Source organism: Diorhabda carinulata, chromosome 4 (assembly GCF_026250575.1).
Source record: "Diorhabda carinulata isolate Delta chromosome 4, icDioCari1.1, whole genome shotgun sequence".
Taxonomy (NCBI): domain Eukaryota; kingdom Metazoa; phylum Arthropoda; class Insecta; order Coleoptera; family Chrysomelidae; genus Diorhabda; species Diorhabda carinulata.
In genome coordinates, this window is record NC_079463.1 from 8,055,573 (window position 1) to 8,078,222 (window position 22,650).

At 31.7% G+C, this 22,650-nt stretch overlaps 1 protein-coding gene and 1 long non-coding RNA gene across 3 annotated transcripts in view; one reads left to right on the forward strand and one right to left on the reverse strand.

Annotated features, from left to right (window-relative positions):
* The window catches only part of LOC130893460 (tyrosine-protein phosphatase non-receptor type 13-like), an 87,174-nt gene extending 70,910 nt beyond the window's left edge, over positions 1-16,264 (reverse strand). Inside the window, exon 1 of one of the 2 annotated variants that reach the window (XM_057799621.1) lies at positions 16,129-16,264. The gene's annotated coding sequence lies outside the window, so the exon portion shown is untranslated. The remainder of the gene's footprint in view (positions 1-16,128) is intronic. The other variant, XM_057799623.1, reaches the window with a different exon arrangement.
* LOC130893464 (uncharacterized) overlaps positions 1-22,650 on the forward strand; it is a 170,008-nt gene that overhangs the window by 30,957 nt on the left and 116,401 nt on the right. The window lies entirely within an intron of this gene.

Sequence of the window (22,650 nt, forward strand, 5' to 3'; positions counted from 1 at the left end):
AACAGTTATTAAACAAATTGTAACTAACAAATTTGTAGCATATAAACTTAATAACAAATAATGCAGTTTTCCAGAACATTCGATTATAAAAGTTGTACTCGTTCATTTTTCATATATTGAATGCCATAGTTTGTTAAGTTCATTCATTTATTATTTATCATGAATGCAACTCAAAATTAGAGATATTTCTATACTCAATTTCTATGATTTAAATGCCAAAATATCTATAATCGATGAATAAACACAAGAAATAAATAAAAAATTATTTCTGACATTAAAAATATTTAGAAGTTGTTATCAGAAAAAACACATTTTAAGTGTCAATGCTATTGTAGGTCCGCGCGAGATCGTCTTTTCGAAATAATTACAGCGAACCCCGGAAGGTTCAAAGAATTCTCGATGTAAAAACAGAGTTTCCTCTTTCTTTTTCCATTCAAATTACAGCTTCAATAAGCATCTATTTCAAGTAATCGTGTGCCATTGCATAATTTTAGTGAATTAGTATTTTATTATAGTATCCTACTTCAGTTTAATATATGCGAAGACATACTGGGTGGATTTAAGGAATTTTAAAACTCTATTGAACAACTCATAGTTTCGAATTGACTCTTCAAGGTTTCCATCTTTAATACAATACTACTACACTCCTTGTAGCAAAAATTAAACTCGTAAAGTCCTCCTATTCCATCCGAGCAAATAAGTAGCCAAGTTTGATGGGGTAAGGTCATCTTCAATTCACCAAATCAGGGCAGGAATCAAGATTGTTGTTTGGAAAGTTTTCCGACCTGAGCTTGAAGATGTCATCACTCAATCAATATAAGCTGCGCATGCGAGGGAGATTCTCACTTAAATTACAACCATATTGTTCCTTTATATTTTATTTGAGAATGGTGTTAATGAGTCGTTGTGAAAATTTTTCTGAAAATGGGAAAAACTGAGAATCTAGCTCTCATTAAATATTTATTTTTCAAAGACAATACTTCACGCAAATGAAAAAGGAGGTAGACACTGTTTACGCAGACCGTTTTACCATCTTTTATGATTGTAAAAGTTTGGACAGCTGAAATCAAATGTGGCTGTGTCAGCTTGACGGACGATAAGTGTTCAAAACGGCCAAAAATTGCATTAGAGAAATTACAAAAAAGCATTTGATGCAAAAGAAATTGCTGATGCGAAAAAAAGTGCATTTTCATCAAGACAAGGCACGTTTCCCACACTTTGGTGATTGCCTTGACTTAATTCACGAATTTTACTACGAGTCGGCAACTATTATTTAGAAGGATTACAAAGGAGATTATTCTAATGGTTTTCTTATTTATTTCTAAAAAGTAAACAAACAAAAAAATGAATAAAAAGGCCTTCCTGGAAAAGGTTTCTAAAAAATCGGAGCTGTGATAAAAACATGTAATAAAAACCCGTCTCATTCGCCAGACTCTCATTATAACGAATAGGACCGGCTTCACGGGCCACGACCTGGACAAGTTCGTCAAATTATGTTAAATAATATTCGACGAAACTCCCAATGGAGGACGATATTTGGAATTATTACAAGTCATAGAAATAGTTAATCGTGTTTATGATATTGTCTTCCAGTCAGTGGGCAAAATTAAAACCGTTTGTTTGATTAAAATAGCCAAATTAAATAATTCGATTGCTTATTTTCAATATTCTAACTTTCTAAATTGGAACACCTATATATTATTATTGTATGTACAAAATTGCGTTAGGAAATACTAGTATAGAAGTTCAATCATTCGAAAAAAATAGTATTTGAACCATATAATATTATTCCAAATTACAGTTTCCTTCTCCACATATATCTTGTCCTTTTAATATCACATGCAGACGAAGAGGGTATAAGCTAACAATACCTTAAATAATACTAGTGAATGCATGTAAAATATTACTTCTCACTTGAGCAAGCGCCAAAGGAAATAATTTGAAATATATTATCACAGGTGGTGAAATGTATGGAATTATTTCCATATTATTCAGGTGGAAACCAGAATATTTCCCCTACGATCTGTTATATCAACAAAAATTTTTGTTTATCTTTCAAATGTACTCTCAGATTCAACGGGTTGGAATCAATGAATGGATACATTAATCTGTATATCTGTCAGGATCATTTTTCAAATATCGTGCGCGGAATTTAAAAAGTTTTCTCGTAGTTAACGATTATGAGTATACTGAATGTAAAATTTATCTATTCTAGCTAATATATCAGTTTCTCTTTTATTTATATTCATATAAATCACCACCTACATCAATGCACTTGTTTAACTGCACTACTTAGTGACTTGAAGCCAGACAACTTTTGGAATGACCTCCAAAAATTGTTGAATCGTTTCATCTAGTTCTCCTTCGTTGTAAATTGTCGACCAAGTAAATGTTTCCGTAGGTACTGTAACTTATTCTATTTTCAAGTAAAAGTGTATGTCGGTGCATTATCTCGACTCAAGAACTGCAGGTAAACATTTTGTGGTGTACCAGTAACTGATTTTAACACAACTTTGCTTTTTTGTCATTGTTGGCTACCAGCTAAACACAGTTTTTGAAGGACTTTTAACATCAAAAGTGCATCGCAATCATTCAAGGTTTTGTTCCTCACTTAAATCAATTTTAAAATGTTAGTAATAATTGCGCGCACATGCATTAAGCAGATCAACATAACGCCATTTTGAGCTCGCTGTTGGTTGTTTGTATATCTTGAAGCTTTTTGAAACAACTGATGATGATAAATTCCTCTTATTTTGAAATTCGAGAAACGTTAAACGAAGTGAAATTCATCTAGAAGGTATACAGGGAAGCTTCAATGAGCAATTCAATGGTGAAAACATGGATTACACAGTTTGAAGAACAGTATGATAACTCCTACAGATCTTCAAGAGTCTTGATCACTTTTCTGTCAACTATAATTTGCTTCGCAATTTGCAGTCTTTCCTTGGACGAACAACGGCGATGACGAATTGAAAAACCTGTTACCTCATGGACCAATCTAAAGGTGGCAATATTCTTTAGTTTGGAAAAACATCACTTTTTCTGAAATCAATTCGTTTTTATCAATAATGTTTCTTTAATGGTATCTTAATGCGAAGTGATGAATAATAAATAATAATTTTAGTCAATTACTGAGAAGTATAAATGAATAAACTTGACAGTTTTCTAACGAGAGAAAACGCCACATATCAAAAGACTGCATTTTCTAAATACAACCCACAAATCGACCTTGTGACTTATTAATAGTCATGGCAAATGCCAAACGAATCGGAAATTGCAGATGTCTGGTTGGAATTGGTGAGTCTGAATGTTTTATTGGGATTCGTGGCAAATTTGCCGTTCAAAATTGTAGTTTCAAGAACATTGCCCATAATCTTGTACCGTTGCATAGCTTAGGTGCATTGAAATTTCGAAACAAAATTATAGGTGAGACATTTTTTATCGCAAGTTTTGTGGAGGCATTCATGGTAAACTCAGCGAATTCAAAAATTGTCAAAATAAAAAGACACATTTAATACAAAACACTCAAATTAAAATGTCAAAGAATAATCGAAATACATTCGATATATACAAAACTTAGTTTAATAATGCCAAGTTATTAATGTGTACTGTAACTTAGATTATTTTAAAGTAAAAATTCAACCGAGCAGTGTATGTCGATGCATTATCTCGACTCAAGAACTGCAGGTAAACATTTTGTGGTGTACCAGTTAACTGTAAATGTTTTTCGACACATTTTTGATATTTATGTGTACGTCGAATACAACAGTATTCAACATCAACTGCATTTAGTAGTAATAGTATGAATAAATAATCCAAAAACCGATTCACTGACATGCATACAAAAATGCAGAGCCCTCTGCCGGGCTGAGTTGTGAATTTAAATCATCCAGGCCCCCACTTAAGTCGATACAGCCGTTTAGTTACAGTATAGACAGTTTCATCTCGTAGTGAATCTATTACTGTTCATTTTAAAAATACTGCTTCGTATCAACTTCAAACAACTGAAAATGTACAACGAACCTTCTCAATATCTTAGTATAAGACGCAAAAATAAAAATAATAGCACCTGCAAATTCAGTAAAATTCTTCTTCAAAATAATCTATGTACGACTATGTTTCGTGTTTTTGACATAATGTATCTGTTATCTTTATTTAGAATGTGGCGAAAGCAATAATTTAGAGGTATAAAAACTAGATGTACATTTTTTCTGCCGTTAACGTGAATAAAACTGAGTCATATTTCATAAATTCGTCGTGATGTTAATCTCTGTCATGCTACCGTAAGCTATAGATATTTAAATTCAAATTAAGGAAAAAGCAACGTAATAATTCTCATCAATCAATATTAACATCTTAAAAATTTTATTTAGATCTACACATCTTTATTTACAAATGAGCGCCGGTTATAGTAGGTGTTATAATATCTTCGACGGAGTTTGGTAACTCAAGAGGTGAAGAATAAAAAAAAACACAAACGGAAAACCAGTTCCGGCAATTCTATACTATAGTTAAGTTAAAAAATTACCTTGTGTGAACGAGTACACAGTACATATCTCCAAATTCAAGCACTTGAAAGAAGGATATAGAATGAAAGAAACTGCTGAAATATTTAACAGATGCGAAATATGAAGAAGATATCTTGGTTATCCATATATCATAAGTACATGTAATTATGAGTATAGTAGTAACAGTAAATAGTGTATGAACAAGAAATTCCAGCTTGGTTAACATCTGAAAAGAAAAGTTCATCTTATGAACTCTTTCGTTCAACAAAAGGTTCAATTGTGTCTTCCTAATAAGCAGCAGCTAGATTCTGTTCAAACTTTCAAAAATCATAGAATAGTTTGACGACATATATTCTCTGTTACATCTTCTTCACTATAACCTGATTGTCCTCTTTTACTTCATTCCTATGTTATTAACTTTATTAAATTGCTGATATTACAATTTTTTATTCATGCACGTAAATCTATTCAATTTTAATCCATTCTATTCGAATGGTTTCGTGTGTAAATGTCTAGGTTTGATCATTTTCAAATTTTTCTATTTCTTTTCCATATATATCGTATTATTTCAATAAATATGATATAAGTAAAATGGAAATCTGAAATACCCAAAAACAAAAGAAGGAATATTATATATCAAGTACCTGGTAATAATTGTGAAGCCGTTTACATAGGATATACAACTCAATATTTAGAAAATAGTTCAGTCATTAATATAATAAAAACTGAAACTGAAATAATGAACCATGAAATATAAAAAAACATTAATTCAATTATCAAGATTCAAAAATTCTTGAAATGGAATACGGAATACACGGAAAACAGAATTTTTAGAAATAGCTCACATACATAAAAATGAGAAAGCTATCAATGATAAGAAAGATTTGAATTTATAGTATATAAATTTTAATGCCACTACGAATAATTTAATTGATGGATGCAATCTCGCATAATTTTCCTGGAATTTATTGGTATATCTTCTTTATTATTTTTATATCTTAGTGAGGAGTTTTTCCTTATTTTTCACTTAGTTTCTCTTAATTGTATTGAAACTAATCTAGATAACTAGAGAGTTTTATACTCATATTGAAGCTTAAATATTTAAATCGAACCAGCATATCCAATAATTCTACATGGCTGTCAGCCTTATACTTTATGAACAAATTTTGTATAACTGCTTCAAAATATTTCCAAGCAAGCCTTTCCATATCATTCATAAATATAGTAGTGTACTTAAACCGGGAGCTTTCTGTCAAATAAACTGAAAACATTAACCATTTCTATTTAGTATCTCAAAAACTGCTTCCTTAGCCGTTATTTTTATATATAATGGTGGATGAATGTATTTTTTTTTCTTGAAACCAAGGGTTCAATGACGTGATTTGGCTCAGACCCTCTTCAAATCGACGCAGAACACCAGCTATGTTCAGTATATTTGATTTTCGCTAAAATTATTGAAATTATGTAGGACTGTTTTGACAATTCATTTACACTACTGTCATGGGACAGATATCAATCAGATAAAAAACTGCCAGTTTCTTATACGATATGTAGATACTCAAACGTCTGACGCTTGACGCTGGTAGGTGTTTCAATTTGATTCTCCTGAGGTTGCCGCACTACCTGAGATACTGGTATACATTTTCTGAGGGAGGAATAAGTCTTTTTGATGAGCAAATATAAAGTTATTTCCATTTATGATTATTATTTTTATTGATGTCCTCTGCGTTAGACTTACAAAAGTACCACTCTTCATATTAATTATTTTTTCTCGCTATAGTATAAGCACTCCAAACTTCAAAAACTTAACGTGTGCCTTTCTCCATATTTTACCTACATTATGAGATACCTACACTTAATATTGTCGAATTTCAATACCTAAATAAGCAATATACAAGGGGCTCACTGTGTTTGTAATCGTTTTATGCTGATTTTTCGATGTGTATCCACCACACATATAACAAAATAAATTAGGATCGTTAATCTATTGATTTCATTGTAATAATGACAAAAAAGCAAGAAAAAATAAGATTAGTAGATAAATTAGAGCTGAAGAGTAAAAATTATATATGTGTGTATATTCTACATTACATTTTTTTCAATACCAGTCATAGAATTTCCATTGGTTGCTTGTATTCCATCAATAGTTATCTACTAATTTCTCTTTTGTATTCACTCTCCCATTTGGTCATCTTCGTTATAAATCTACGAAATTGTCTTCCTCTTCGGATACTAATAAGTTCTTGAAAGTGCCAACCATGTTTCAAGCATTTGTTCACCTTTTATAAATAGGCTTGGGTTTTCTGAATAATTAAAATACTTTTTACTCGATTTATACGCTCCACCTCCACCTTGAATTCAAATATTTTATCGTGAGATACAATATTTTCCTTGAGTGCCTACCCTAATTTTCTTTTGAAAAATACCTAATTCATTTTTCCTCGAGGCTATTATAATATTCCGGTTTTAGATATACATAAAAGGAAAGAACAGGAAAGTGAGATAAGGGGCTATGTAATTTCATCCCAATTTGTGTCAGCATCATTTCTACCGATAATTTCTGGTAGTGACACTTATTACGGTTGTGGGACGTACATAACTCGTTCCTTTTAATAAAGAGTTGGTTGATTCTTTCAGTTTTTTTGTAGGTGTTCATTAAAAATATAAAAACTGGCAAGCAGTCCTTGAATTTACGTGATAAATGCATCGCCTTCACAGAGACTTTTTTTCAAATTATATTTGTAATATTTGCAAATTTTCAAGAAATTCAATAGATTTTTTTTTAAATTTCTTTAATTTCTTATTTCTTAGACCTTTTGATATATTAATAGATCTAAATGTTTTTCATTTTAGGTCTTCTGTTTTAAAATTAGTTTTTTTAATAATTTTTGGAAGATAAAATTTGACGTTTCGTCTTTATCAAAATATGATATTGACTCTGACAATTTGCTTATTTATATTAATCAATAGCTCAGCTATATCATGAACATCAAAGTAAGAATAAAATCAAAATAGAAAATGTTCTAATAAGAAAAATTAATTTTTTCTTAGTCCTTCCATCTCAAATATGTAGCAGTGTTAATCAATCAAATTATTTGTAGTTTTATTAGAATTTACAGAGCTTAAATTACTTAAATTATTTAGGTCTTTTTTATCATATATAGCTTTTTCGTCCTTATGAATGTGAACCATTTCTAAAAATTGTCTTTTTCGTGTATTGCATTCCGTTCCAAAAATTTTTGAATTTTTATAATTGAATTTTTGATGTTTTAAATTTCAATTTAGTGAAATGTTTGGATAACGTATTATGTCCTTTATGGCTTATACTAATATCATATTTACTAAAATAATAAAAAGTGTCTGTTTACTCTTTTCTTGAATATGTTGTTTATCATTTTTTCAAAAGATTTATTAGATAATTTGGGCTAATTCAACACAATGCAGTGGAATTTAATGAAATGAAGAATGCTTACCTTTCAATGATTGCATCAAGTAAATACACGGATGGATACTGGAATGCTGGTTCAAGCAAGAGTATACAAATGAAATGAAAGTAAAGTATAAATCCTTTCCCCGGAAAGGTATGCTATGCTTTTATTATACTGACCTAGTTTAGTACCCATCAGTGTGTACATCTACACTGACAGTGCAGCGGAATTAACTATTCTGTAAAATATGAATACTGAATCAAAGCTTATTCTGGAATCTCAATTAACTTGCTGGAGAATGAGATCTGGATCCATAGCTATAAGGTATCAGAATGATGAAATTACTGACGTCCAGATTAAGCTTGAAGTTAGTCAACCACTGACAGGACTTGGACCAGCAATGGAAATACCTTTCTAGTTAATTTAAGTATAACTTAAACTGTGGAAAAGAAAGGGAAACAAATAGGCATGGCTTTTATACAATTTTCATATCTCAACTTCGTTGGGGATTATTCTTTACTTTGCAATTCATCAGTGTACCTCAGTTTGTATTTAAAATTTGTTTGATACTTCAAGCAAACAATGGATGCAATTTTTATGCTCTCCTTTTAACTTGAAAGAAAAGTTCGCCAAACTTCAGTACTAAAATTTATGTAGTTTTTGTCAAATAAATAGATCTGTTTTTAATTTTGTTTTTCATTATATTGCACTAGTATGTAACTGGGAGTAAGTAACATGATTTGCACATCAACTGTTAGAACTATATATTTAGAATTTCCTTTCGCGAAGTCTTTTTCTCTATTTTTTTTAACGACTCTCTTTTTTCTTCTGCTGATTATTTAGAAACATTTCTTACTCAAGTGCCCTAAATGGTGAGTCAAGGAAACATCACATCTTTCTTTGGGTTACATACTTCAATTTTTTGTGAATTCATTTCTTCAAATATTCAGCAGTGCTCAATTCTTTTTACTGATTGTTAACGACGCACATGTATATTGTACGTATCCATTTTACTAAAAAAAATGTAAGATGAAGATGAAAAACGACAATAATGCGATTAAAGTTCAAAAATATCTACATTAAACTCATCTAATACCAACATTGGACATGATTTGGAACAAATTACGTACGTACCAAGATAATGATTAAATGTTAAGAGACAATTCGGTGTGTTGTGGTTTTAAAGAGATAAAAATTGACAACAGAATTGTATTATAGAATATTCTACATGATGTCAGTAAAGATAAAAATAGTACAAAATCCACTGATAACTTTTCCTAAACCTATGTTGATTACCACGATGACTTGACTGCGGTATTTTTTTAAACATACTTCCCCGAGCGACAAATACATAATAACTATCTCTTCAGGACTAAAACAAGTTTTTGGCAATTTTTTTTAATTGTAAAGTAATTTTGAAAGCTTCAAGAATCTACATAATACTTCAAGATAAACATTCTTCTGTCTATCATAATACACGAATGGGACTCCGTTGATATAATAGAGTTTATTAAGATCAATTTCACCTAAAAAAATCAATTTTGTTAATTCTCGAAAAGAACAGTTTTTACTGTACTTTTCTCTCGTATTTACTAAGCTTGGTAATCAGTCAAATATCAGAAATCAATTTACAGCAGATTTTTACAATTTATATTAAACGGAGAAATTAACGGACTAAAATTAAATACAATCGTTGGTAAAGGAAATAGGATGTGAAGATGGAGACGAAATGAAATGTGAGAAACATCAACACGTGTAAAACTTATTCACTCAACACCTACCAAAATAACACAGAAATGGCAATCGTCAGTAAATTGATGGGATAATCCAATAAAGTGAAGATAAAATTTTCATTTCCAGGCTTTAATTATTTCAGTGGGACTTCGAATTCTCAGTTCCGAGTTGAATTATCTCCAATCTTATTTTCTGCAGATTTATTTCCTAAATGTCTTTTCGTAAGATTAGTAATTCAAATATTTCAAATTTGCAGTTCATGGTTTTATAGGTTCACATTGCAGCTACTAAATTAAACACTGATTAGAAATTACGTTGATTACAAACTATATGAACATCTGACATTTAGAATTGCTTAGTATACTGATTCAAAAAAAAAGAAAATGAAAAACTACTGACTTATATAACAATAAATATTGTAACTGCTACACAAAACGCCGTGTCACGAGTCGCTCTTGATTATTTTTAAGCTGTTTAAACATTCGTATTACTCACTAGAGCACCATGCGACTTCCGACTTTTCCTTATTTATCTTATTAAAAATCGGACTACATTCGAACTCCTTTGAAATTGTCATCATTTTTCTCAAAGTGAAATGAGTTTTAACGATGTCAAACAGAAGTTTTCATTGAACTCTCTGCTTTAAAGGTTGGCATCATAGGATTTGTAAGTATGAAGACAGATACATAATCCTCCAGATGAGTTCCACGACATTATAATACCAACAGAGATTACTAACAATTGTTTTCTATCTGACAGGCCATTTTATAACTGTAAAATATGCATGTGGTTTTTGAAATAATACAAGCTTCAACGTACAAATTTATATGAAGGATGATGACTCGATGTTCTAGCATTTTTATCGCATCTCGAAAGAAAGATTGTCTGCACATATGACTTCATTATATGAAGTATAACTCTCACTACGCAGATGACTTATCGGTGGAATCCAAATCTGAGGATATAATGGATTATTAGCTAATTAAGAGCTTACCTGAGTTATACCGGCTATTACAATGGCGAATCTGCAACTAGGTGCTTTACCTAACTTCAAAACTAAATTGGTGTAACAAGCACCTGTAATTGTGGCACTCTTTTAGACGTTATTTACTAAAATTATACCTTCAGTTTACCAAAATACAATTAGCATGACCTTCCTGCAGGAGGTTGCATCTCGAAGTTTTATGATATGGCTACTTCGAATCCTTACTCTGTATTTTGGTCTCTACATCATAGTAATGGTTCTATGACCCTTCCATTATTACATTATTATAAACTTCCAAGAAAATTTTCTCTATTTTTTCTATGCTGCGTGGTTGAGTGTGGTACCCATCGTTAAAACAATTATGACAGACCACTAACTTCAACTGTTTGTCTATGAATCACACGTAGTTCTTGAAACATGACATCACGGACTTTTTCTGGACTATTTACCACATTTGAATCCACCTCTACGTCTTTAATATGTCATATGATGGAAATTACCTCAAAGCATCCATAAAATCTTTTTGATTGGAGTTGTCAGGTGTCATTTATGTATTGTAATGTTTTTATTTTTTTATTGTAACATGTAAATAGACATTTTTATGAGAATTGCAGCATCCGCTCTTAAAAATTACCCGGCGCGCCCACCAAATTTTCCATTCTATCAAAATAATAAGAGAGGACCGGCTCCACGGTCCATATCGTGGACAAGTTTATTACAATATTCAATATCTCGAATTCCGTCTTCTACTGTAGGCAAGTTTCAGCAGGTGACAATGTTAATGATAAATAACAGAATCTACAGCACCAAAAATAAATAGAGGAATCGATGAATTTAGAACTAAATGAGTTATGTTGATCCAAATGTATTGTCGAAAACACAACGTGGAATATTCCATTACGGAAACAGCAATAAAACCAATCGATATATTCAACGTAAGTCACCTTTTGTAGAAAGTAATTGTTACTGCCTAACAATTGTGTGTGAACTTTCAAGGTATGCAGACCAGTAAAAGACAAAGAGGCTCAGACAATCGTTAGAGAAATATTCGACACCTATGGGTTAATGAAGCAAGAAAGAACAGATCGAGGAATAGAATGAAAAAACGAAAGTGGGATTAAACTAGCAGATCTATTAAAAATTGGACATAACTTCTCAGCGTATCATCGCGAATGAATCGGAGGTTGTGAGAGATTACTTAGAATGTTTAACGAATAGATCAGACACTTTATAAATGAAACGAAATATGACTGGTGTTAATATACTATAATGTTTGTTTATTGTTACAAAACCACATCTAACACATATCAAAGATACACACCCTTTGAGGTACTGTACAGAGAATCTAAGTATGGGAATTGAGCCTCATTACGATTGAAACTATTCATAAAGACCTCAAATATAAACTTCAATACTTCTAGAGAAGAGCTGAGGAATTTTTCATAAAGTACTAATTAATGATGCAAAGTCAATAGCCATTCCTACAGATTTTAGTTAAGATGAAATTACTGGAACATACAAAATACGGTTTTACGAAAACAAGAGTAAGCTTATTATTCTGATCTATTGTACTAAACATTATCACATATCCACCTATCGCCTCTAGAAGTCACGTGTTTTTAGTGTTGCTGTATCAGACACTATATTAGCTGTATCATCAGATAATTTCCACAACTCGTATCAGACTTGCAATTGTTAATACTTCTGCAAAATTTTCCAATAAAACTCCAAATATTCGACTACTACTATTCTCCACTAGATTTGCACATCGAGTATGGAAGTACTTCATAAGAATTCACAGCTTCATGCGAAGTAATATGTCAAAATAAGATTGTTAATTTTCTGAAAGATGGAGGTGAAAGAATATCTCTGTGTAACTAATGTTGAAATAATAAAAATTATCTGTCACCTTGTCACGTTCTAAATAAAATAATCCTACTTTTCGTGCGGAAACCAATTTTTTTGTTGCTTTTCAAGGATAACGTTGAAGAAAATACGGAGTCATGAAATTTACTATCAAAGGATCTCGTTGTAGAAAAATAAGAATAACAAAACGTTTCTCTATGTCTACTATAGTATATACATCATGAGGCTGTAGCTTGAAATAAATTCAGTAGTTTGAATACTAAATTTTTGTAAAAATGTGTATTGTTGGAAAATTAGTTCAATTTTATGAAAACTTAATCTAATTATAGTATTGGCGGGGATTGTTTTGCAGTTTAAAATAACTATTAATAGCAAACTCATTTCTTCCGTGGAGCGTCCGAATCTGTCAATGGAGTATGAGGATAGATAGATGGGTAGAATGCGGTCTATTGATATTCCTCCTTCAGGCTTTTTTATGACTTAACTTATAATGCAAAGTTTTTGAAACGAAGCTAATATGTTGAGGAGAAAATAAATGGCTGGCAGATCAATGTTTTCAACTTTGATTATTTAAAAAAAGTAGTTAACGGTACGGGAGCGGGGTGGTGTGATTAGAATCAGTATTAGTGTAGATTTCTCAGTCGTAATGCCGCAGTGGTCTGGTGAGTAATGTACGGTCGCCATCGAGGCGTTTTTGAAGAGTAAAAATTCTTTCGTTGTCGCTCATCGACAAGAATATTAAGTAATGTACCAAATGTTAATTCAAATCGGTCCTTGGTGCAGAGGTTCAGCTTCTCGGTCAGGGCCTAGTCGATCTGCGAAGACGACAGATAACATTTAACGAGAAAATATATGACTTTCAATACAGAAAAGGGGAGCTTCATTGGGACTTTCAAGGGCAATTATTCTTAAAATTTTGAAAAAAGCTTTGTTATCTCATTTTTTCAATATCAAAATCGTCCAAAAATTACGTCAAACAAATTAATATTATTTGACGTTAAAATTTTTGTTGAAGAATTTTCGCACTGTTAATTCAATTTTTTTGAGCGATTTTCATTTAAAAGTTCACACAATTGCCAATTACAGATTTCTAATAACTTTGGACTGAAACACCATAAACCATTGCATTACCCTAAAATAGCTGTTTGGTGCGCTTTATCCACGATTGGGGTTATTGGTCTTTTTTTGAAAATGCCCGTGGCCAGGCGACGAAAGTCAATAGTGAGAAATATTAACATTGTTACGAATTGCGAAACTGTGAGCTCATCCATCATTATCATAATGCTTGTGCTTTCACAATACTGCGACTAAACACACGGCCAGGACTTCGATAATTCGCTTGGAGAAAGTATTTCTCGCAAACTAATTTGGGGACAACCTACCCAAGGTCACTCAACTTGTCTCCCGTGGATTTTTATGAGGCTTCGTTTTAAATAGTGCTGGCAACTCCATAGAAGGTAGTAAAACTAATTATAAGGTAATAATATGTATTTATAGCATGCTTCGAATTAAATATTATTATTAGAATAAAATAGAAGGTAGTTTCCAGTAAATATATCTTAAAATTATTGCGAAAATCGCTTAGAAATGTACCTCCACAGAAATTAATTAGAAGGTTCATAGTTTTTTAATTAATAATTATCTACCTGAGGATTCGTGCCGGTTTTTTTAAACTTTATGAACGTATTATTGTCTTTAATCCTCATGAATTGTAAAAACGAGAGTCAATAATGAAATAAAATTCAGTATCGGGAAGAATTATTAGCAATATGATGGATTCACGATCTTGGGACTCGAAAATATTCTTAAAAAAGAGATCTGTGTGCGCGAAAAACTTGTTAATTGAATGGTACCTTCTCCCCTTATATTGAAAAGTGTGGTTTTGTTTTGCCGACAAACCCGTAACCCTTATACACGGTTGCTTCTTTAAAAAAATGTGACCTAGGTAAAAGTTGCTGGAAATAAGGTGTGGATTCAATCAAATCATATGGTTCCAATCAAAAAAAGTGTCTTTTGGGCCACCTTATACGTTAAAATTAAAATTTAAAGACAGAAATCAATTCCTCGTTAAAAAATGGATGTTTACGTTTAACTTTTTTGTACAGCCAGCAGTCTGACCATGAAATTACAATGTCCAATAATTTGTTGTTTAGTTCCAGTGTACGCTGGTATTATACTCGGAATAGGTGAAACTACTCGTGGAAAAGATAAAAAAATTCTCGATTTAAATTTTCATTTTTTAGATACCAGCCCTGCTTTGTTAAAAACTAATTTATAATATAATTTTAGTTTTGAAAAATTAAGTATTTTGAAAGTATCAAAAAACTTATTTTTCTCCACAGAAAAATATAAATTTATGTACGAGATTTAGGCTTCAGTGGCACTGGAAAGTAGCATTTATGTAATACAACGAAAATTATTGCTTACAAGTTGTTTTAAATCAGAATTCAAATCCAAAATTATCGGTCATATATAATAATGTTTATTTTTGCTGTATTCAGTGGAAAGTATCCAAATACTTCAATGAACAAAAGTACTGTTTGGCATTTGATCAAGAGATTTCTTACAAAGGAAGCATTCATCATGAGGAAAAAATACAGAAAGCTTACAATAAATCTGATACAGGTTCGTTATTTGCTTTCAATTCAATAGATGCCTATCCCAAATATTACTCTTAAATCGAAGCATAATTACTTCAGGGTAGCTAATTTTCGAAAAAAAAAAACTTATTATAGATTAATAATTTTTTCTGACTTCCATCACCAACGCTCCGTTTTCCAATCCTATCGATATTGGAGCGAAGCCACTTCCCATTGCCCGATAGAGAAAGAAGTTAGTAGTGCACCATAGTATACGAACCAGGAACTTCGTTTGTTAGAGGAACGTTAAATTAGCATACTTAATTACCAATTCTGCAAAGATTTATTGATGAACTACCTTTAAACATTCGAAAGACTCATTTTTTCATTCTACGCAAAAAATTACTGACTAAAATATCAGTTTGGTGAAAGATGGTTTGGAAAAATGAGTTGGCCTGCGAGATCCCGACTTACAATAATAGATATTTTGTATAAGAAAGGGTAAAATAAATAGTTTATCAAGAGCAAATTCTAAATTATAGAATAACTCTCACAGTTCAATTAATTAGTAGAGAACAACTATAGTCAGCTCTTGGATAATTCCGAAAACGTCTCGAAAATGCGCAAATGTAGAAACTTACTTTTATTTAATTATCACTAATGAAGGATGAATCAGTCGTAGTAAGCCAAGGGTGGATTTTCCATCATGGTACAAATTTAAATTTAGTTTTCTCCATAACTTTTTTCGTATTTGCCACATAAAATACACTTTATAGAAAAAAAAGTTTTTTAAATAATTTCTGAGACGTATTTGATTTTTCAAAACTTAATTTATCTTAGTAATAAAATATGGAATCTAGAATTTTTTATACCTTACAATAGTCGAGGACATACTGTATACGTGAATTGAAAATCTATTTCCTCATTTCCAAATTGAACAAGATGTATTAGCAAATTTGAAATTTTACAAAATATGAAAAGTTTTATTTGTATTTCCTAAACACCATTATAATAGATAAATATCTTACCTACTGTCTTCAAGGCTAGTATTGAAACAAATTGCCTCACGAATGATCAATTTTTTCGAAAAGTAACGTATTTTCTAGTGGAAGCCCGAGTAACAGCAAACGCGTCCGTTTACATAGTTTGTCGTCGGAAAACTGTTTCTGATTTGAGCGGAGCGCAGTTTCAGAGTCTCTGAGTTGGGTCAGATATTCTCACCCACGCTCAGGATTTAGAGACGTCGCTATACGACATAACAAAAATATCATGAAAGTTATATCCGATTGGAATCAGGGATCTATGTTAAGTCTAAAATAATAGGATTTGGAGTTAGATTAAGAATTCAAATGTTTTCAAAAAAACTTAGTGAAGATCACACTTTTTTAGAGTAAATACGTCAATCAACCTTTTATATTCCAACTTTTTCTAGTTTAATTAGGGCCAAAGAATAATACTGATACTAGTCACATACTTATAATTAAAAACGAATATTATAAATTGTCGCTGATTGCACAATTTTATGATATAAATATCGTAGATAAACGCATTACGAGGTCTGGTTATTAAATAACGAAACTGTGTGTCTAGACGGCGCCCTAGACGGGTAGGGTAAAAAGGAATAGTGCGTTGGGTATCTAGATACTCGTATCTTATCTATGCACGTTCCAAAACACGTTTCCGTCACTTTTATAGTATTTGTGCAGTAGCTGTTTGAAACGAACCAAATTGTGCGTACATATCGTCTAATGAGCATCCAGCTGATTTCCGAGGCTGTAAATGCCGATAAAGAAACGGTTAGAAAAATTTTATACGAGGAATTACACAGTGCAAAAGTCTGTGAGAAGTTGGTGCCAAAAATCTGACTCTTGACCAAAAGTTCTTGCGTCAACGGGTCTGCTCAGATTTCCGTGAAAGGTTAGATAAAGATCTGCTTTGAAAGAGACCCGATTCGAGTCGATGGAAGCGGTATAGCAAACAACAGCTGAGCTCCTAAAGGCACTCACCAAATAAGACTTCCAGCACTGCTTCGATAAATGGAATATAAAATAATTTTTATAATCAAACCCTTTTTCGTAACAAGTCTCGTTATTTATTAGCCAGACCTCGTATGTAGTATATGACGTATAATTTGATTTAAACTTTATATGCCGTTGTTGTAATATAGGATATGATTGACAACTGAAATTCGTTAATCAAATCCAGTGCTCCCGTAAGCGATACTGGCGCTTTTGTGCAAATAAGAATTCTGGCGCCCCTTACGGCATTTTGAATCATGTTCATTTTTTTTGTGTGAAGGTAGGTAGGAAGGTCCTTGAAATAAAGCAAAAAAATGAGCTTTAGAAGTTATATTTATTTGTAGACCAAAATATTAAAAAAAAAACAGAATAAAATCATAATAAAATAAATTAAATTCACGTTTACATCCATTTTAAAGCATTTACTAAACTAAAGGTGTACAGACTCGGTGTTTATAAATACTAGAACGTAACCCAAAACCGAAAATCATATTTTTTAGGAACAAATTACAAAAATAATGCTTTACGTCTACATATATGTAAGTACTATTTTCTACGTATACTGAGATATTTTGAAAAATATGCAGATACTTCTGATAACAAATACCTAGGTAAATTCGTTATAAAATCAAAGATAATAGCTAGGTACTATAGAAAAATAAAAAATAGCTATTGTAGTAGCAATACTCGTATTTTCCGAGACTTTGCTGTTGCAAATTCATTAATTATTTCGCTAAAAGTTATACCTTCAAAAATTTCTTGTTCAGTTGCTAGAAACAGATACAGGCAATTTCAGAAGAATCCTTGGTGAAATGTTTACTTTTGGAAGGATGGAGATTGAATTGTTTTCAAATATATATTGTAAAATACTTCAGGTGTCAGTATCATAGGATAATGAAAACAATTTTAAATTCATTAAACAAATCATTGGAGTCTATATCTTTATTATCCTGATCTGTCAGTCGTTGTTCAAGAACAGAACGTCTTAAAAGACCTCTGTCACTTAATTTGAATATGTCGCTAAAAATCCCAAAATATTATCATACTCATTTAATTCCATTTTAGTCAAATGGGTTTTTTAGAGAGCTTAAAGTTTGATCTATAATTTTTAATAAAAATCTAATTTTTTTAATCATGAGAGGTCTCGTGTCGGCGTTCATAGTCAAACGGTTTTGTTTTAAATTTCTGCTGATGGTTGGAAATTCTTCATCAGTTTCGAGAGAGGATGCTACTTCTTTCGTTTCCACAAAAAGGAATTATCTTCAGCTACTTCTAGAAGACTTTCTCAAACCTTGATAAAATAAAGTTTAAAGGGCTTCAATTCATCTGGATTATCTTGTGTCACTTAGAGGCTTTAAACTTTTTCTCATAATATCCTACCGTTTTGTTGATGATGAAAAAAAAAATAGAGATAATATAATAATTTTTAAACTAAGCTTAACATAATAATGAATGGAAAATACTAGTATTATTGTGAAAAAAGCGTCGGGCACTCGATGTAACTTGTTAATGGTAACTTTAAGAGGGCATCTAAGAAAAAAAGCTTCAATCAAATCCATTTTTGCTATAAACGGCACTAGAATCACATCCATTCTATAGTAATTCTAACGAGCAACTGATTAAATGGACAGTGTGAATGCATACCACTCCTGCCACCTCCGCTTGCCAAGACTGTCGAGAGTCTCTAAGAGGAACTTGACGAAAGTCTGGATCTGGCATAAAGATGAGCAAGAGCTTCGGACTACCTTCTCATTCTGGGTCTCTTTCTCGAAGCCAATCGCCAAGTTAACAAAGGATCCCATATCAACTGGATCATTTTATAACATTCTAATGGTTTGAACGTAATTTATTTTTGAATTAAAGTGTTTTAAACTTCGAAATGCGTCAAAACAATTGTATTTTTCATAATGATCTCATCGAAATCATCGTTTTCAGAATGAAAAAAAATTATGACATCAAGCCGCAACGAATATTGAATTACATGATGTTGATTTGTCTATATACATATCCATGCTGCTTTGTATAAGTGCATAATATGTGGAAATGAATTCAATTCAAATTAGGGATTTCGAACGAGAAAGATTGTCGCATTGTTGATGAGTCGAAAGCATAGTCAACATATGCATTTCGAAGCATCATAGATGTTTGTATTGACAACAACACCGTCATGTTGATGCAATTCAATATTCGTCGCAATTTATTGCCGGGAAAATCCATGAAATGCGTAGAAGATGAATAAATAATTCAGTTCTGAAAAGGATAACAATACTTCACTATTTTGAGAAAGTATAGTGGGCAGATCCGTTGCTATTCTAAATTTTTATGACAATTTCATAATTTTTAATATTTTTTTTGTGAAGATATAATCGTAAAGTACTGTAATATAAAATCGACAAAAAATCTCTTTCGATCTAAAATTTCATTGTAATTTTCTTTTGAACATTTTTTTGAATAGTTATTTTCATTTCTAAATGTAATTTCTTAGAAATTGAAATAATTTCCAGGTTTCACACGCGTATGTCAGGGTGAGTTTCAAAATTCATAAAGACAATAAAAAATATATACGAGAACAGTTTGAAGAACAGATAGCATTTCGGATGTTGACAACACTTTCGCCATGTTGATTTATTTGCCATGTTTCTGATACTATCTGTTAAAATTTCATATAAATCTGATAAATAATATAATATAATAACATCAATCAATAAGTCTTGTGACTGACACACAGATGGCGCTGCCATTATCAAATCCATATGACGTTTATGAAGTACCAACTTTCAAAAGGCTACGTGTAAAATTTCATGACATTTCGATTAATCAAAAAAAGTTACAGTCATTTAAATGAAGTTACTTTTATTATTTTAAAAACAATAGATTCAAAACAATTTCGTTTGTCAATTTATCATTACTTCATAATGAAAAAAAATACTGTACAAGCTCTGCAATGGCTTCAAAAGTATTATCCGTACTAATTTAAACGTGGTCACGACAGACACCGATGATAGTGAATGTTCTGGTCGTCCAATTGAGGTGGTTACTCCAGAAAACATCAAAAAAATCCACAAATTGATTATATCTAATCGTAAATTTAAACTGTATGAGATGGTAGGCAGTGTGTTTACAATTATGCATGAACATTTAACCATGAGAAAGCTTTTTTCAAAGTGGATGCCGTGTTTTTTACAGTCGATGAAAAACAACAACGTGTTGATGATTCAGAGCAGTGTTTGGCCATGTTAACACGTAATAAATCAGATTTTTTGAGTCTATATATAACAATGGATCCATCACTTCACTCCAGAATCAAAACGATCATCATCTGAGTGGTCTGCAGCTGGTGAACCACCTCCTAGGCGTCCAGTCAGCTGGAAAGGTTATGGCTCCAGTTTTTTGGGATACGCGTGAAATATTGTTCATCTTCAAAAGGGAGAGATAATCAAGAGAGAATACTACATAGAGTTGTTGATTCGTTTGAATGCAAAAATCTAGAACAAACGGCTTCATATGTCAAAGAAAAAACCACTGTTCCACCAAGACAATGCACTTCTTTACAAGTCGATGGCAACGATAGGTCAATTGAATTCGAATTGCACTTCGAATTGCTTCCTCATCTATCGTATAGTCCAAGTCTCGCTCCCAGTGACTAATGGCTATTCGCTGATCTCAAAAAAATGCTCGCCCGTAAAAAATTCAGCTTAAATGAGGAAGCAATTGTTGACATTGAAGCTTATTTTGAGGCAGAAGACAAACCCTTCTACAAGCACGGCATAGAGAAGTTAGAGAAGCGTTGGAATTATTGTATTGCTCTTGAAGGAGATTACATTGATGAGAAAAATCGATTTTTGTATAAAAAATGTGTAGTACTTATTGAGTGATGTGCTAGATTAGTTTTAATATTTACCTAAAAAAATTGTTATCGTTGTTGGGTAAATATATAAAAAAAAGAAACCAAAGACAACTTATGTAAATATTATTATCCAAATGCTCGGTGCCATGGAATGATTTGTTATCTGTTTTAAAAAGTAGCCATATCAACACGAAGGATGATGCTGAATGCTGATTAGATGAAGAAGTATCTATTTCATATGAAAGTTATCTGTAAGGCAATTGCTTAACTAAAGTTCGCTCACCTTAAGAGTTCAAATGAATGTTTGGATTCTTGTAAACGTAACCCATATATCGATATGTCGCAGGAAATGCAACTTGAATATACCGTCATTATATCTTATAACAAAATTACAGTCACGGCATAGCGTTATAAAAAAAGCGATCCATCGAGAAAATACGCCTGCCCAATCGTCATCTATCGTTACCGAAAAATGTTACTATTTATCACCTCATCCACCATTTTCAACAGATCTTGATCCCTTCGACTACTTACTTTTCCTTATATATAAACATGGTGAAAGGCGATTTCCGACAAATAAACAGGCAATGGAAGAGTCAATCCGTATTTTGCAGAAAGATTTTTGTTTGCACGTTTGAAAAAATTGAACTGAATATAGAATTAAGAAAATAATTACTACAACTAGTAGAAACGTTACATCGCACAATCTATCAGATTATTGAAAAATCAGGGTTTATTCTTTTGTTAATTTTTCTAAAAATAGTACCCATTAAGATGGTAATATAATTTGACCCATCAATAACTTTTCTTATTTCTCACTTCAGATTGTTTCATCTACATCGCTTAAGTTTCGTGATGTCTCTGCGGTTCAAAATGGTTTAAATTGGATTTGCATTGTTTCCTAATCTAATTGTGTTCGTGGACATCTTGAATGAATGATGATATTCCCAAGTCGCTGTCTGGTTTGTTACTTACAGGAGGGCATCGCTAATATCTCGTTAACTTCTGAACTGACACGATTGTATCAAAGTTATATTCAGTTTATACGTTGAGATTTGTTTCATACGAGGGTTTCCTAACAAAGACACAAAACTTTTTTCCTTGAACAAATTTATCTTTCAACATACATTACCGTCAAAAGTTTTTGTCCATGACATAAATCAGTCATTAAATTTCAAAATAATACTTTTTAAAAAATTTCTCTCTCGTATTGTCAAGCGAAAGTCGAAACAGTGTCTTACAAACCAAAAATAATAGTATCCGTCATTTGTTTATTTTATACGAGGGCAGGTTTATATTTGGTTGTTGAAACTGACATATTTTTGTAAGGTTCTTGTACGAATTGTTTTCATTCTCGCAAATTCAGACTTGTTAGTTTAAAGATGGGTAAAATCTAAGAAATATCGGTTGAAACTTGTGCATTAAGTCTTCATAGACATGGTCAAAAGTAACTGTACCATTGACCCCGAAAGAAAAAGAAGATGGTGGATGATAAAAATGCACAGGAAGTGTGAGTCTTGCTATGTTTGTTAGCTTAGTTTGTTTTCAAATACAGGGTGGCGTAATAGGACGTGCATTTATTAAGTATAGGCTAAAAAAATAAATATATAAGATATTGTTGAAATAAAAGATATAATGATTAAGTAATTCTTAATGTAGCCTAATTTTAAATAGGAAATTATTAT